Here is a 1,468-nt window from a genome sequence, read left to right on the forward strand (position 1 = left end):
ACAAAATCGTTCATAAGATTTAATTTATTTTTAAAACCGTCTTTCGAACCAAAATACCTTTCTCTTTTTTCGCCAAAATACTCAACTTCTATTCTTTTTTTTTTTGTTCTTCTCCATCAACAACAACAATAAAATCACCAGCAACAACAACAATAAAATCAACAACAATGAATCAAAAGAAAAAACAATAAAGCACAAAAACAATGAATCAAAAAAACAAAAACAATGAGGTCATTTCTTCTTTTTTTTCTTATTCAGCAACAACAATGAAGCAGAAGCATAAGCAGAATTGAAAATAAAAGTTAAAGCAAAATTGGAAATAGAAATAGAAGTAGAAACAGAAGTAACAGAAGCATCAAAATTAAAAGAACAAAGAATCAGATGCAGAATTAGAAACAGAAACAAAATCAAAAGCATCAAAATTAGAAACAGTAGCAGAATCAGATGTGAAAGTAATAGAAGTAGAAGAACAAAGAATCAAAATTGGAAACAATGTGATTAACAAAATCAGAACCAGAATTAAAATTAGTGGATTAACAAAATCAGAATAAAAAAAGATGTGATTAACAATCTGATTAACAAAACTAGAAACAGAAGCAAAATTGTCCCAAGCAAAATTGGAAATTGCCGGTGGTGATGATGGAAAAGACCTGGCGGAGGATACTGTCGTTGCGGTGACTGCAGCAAGGAGGGCGAGAGTGCGGTCAAGGGTGACTTCAGCGACGATGCGATGCTTGTTGAGGGACTGGGCAGTGGCGACGCAGATGACGCTTGTTGAGGTTGACGCGGGCTGGACAGACGATGCGACTCTTGTGAGGAAGAGGAGCGGCGAGATTTGGTGGCGAAGACCGAACGACTAGGTGTGTGTTTGGATTACAGTTTGCAAATGTGAGTTTGCATAAAATTGATTTTACAAACTTGATTTTGATCGAAAGTAGGTTTGTGTTAAAGTGATTTATGTTTGGTAATTTTTGTATCAAAATGGATTATAGTAAAATAAATGTTGTTTGGTTTATACCATTCAAAATCACTTTTAGATAAAAAATTACTAAAATGGACATCAACTTAGATTTTTTTATATTATCCTACTGTTTTAATTTAGATATTTAAATAGATTTTATTAGTTAATTTTATAATAAAATTAATATTTACTTACTAAAATAAAAATAACATAAAAATAGATAAAATATATTTTTAAATAAAAATAAAAAATATAAATTTTAGATATATATATATATAAAAGAATATTTAAAATATGTTACATTTTTTAAGTATTAAATGTTACTTTAGTATTTTTTTACATCGTACTCTTATTTTAGTACTCTCAATAATCTTATTCTTAATATTAATTTGAAATCCAACGTTTATGATTTTATTATTATATATGATTAATTTTTTATTTAATTTATCTTTTTTAATGGAATCCTAATTTATATTATAAAAAATTACACTAAAACATAGTATAGAA

Source organism: Arachis hypogaea, chromosome 11 (assembly GCF_003086295.3).
Source record: "Arachis hypogaea cultivar Tifrunner chromosome 11, arahy.Tifrunner.gnm2.J5K5, whole genome shotgun sequence".
NCBI classification, from domain to species: Eukaryota; Viridiplantae; Streptophyta; class Magnoliopsida; order Fabales; family Fabaceae; genus Arachis; species Arachis hypogaea.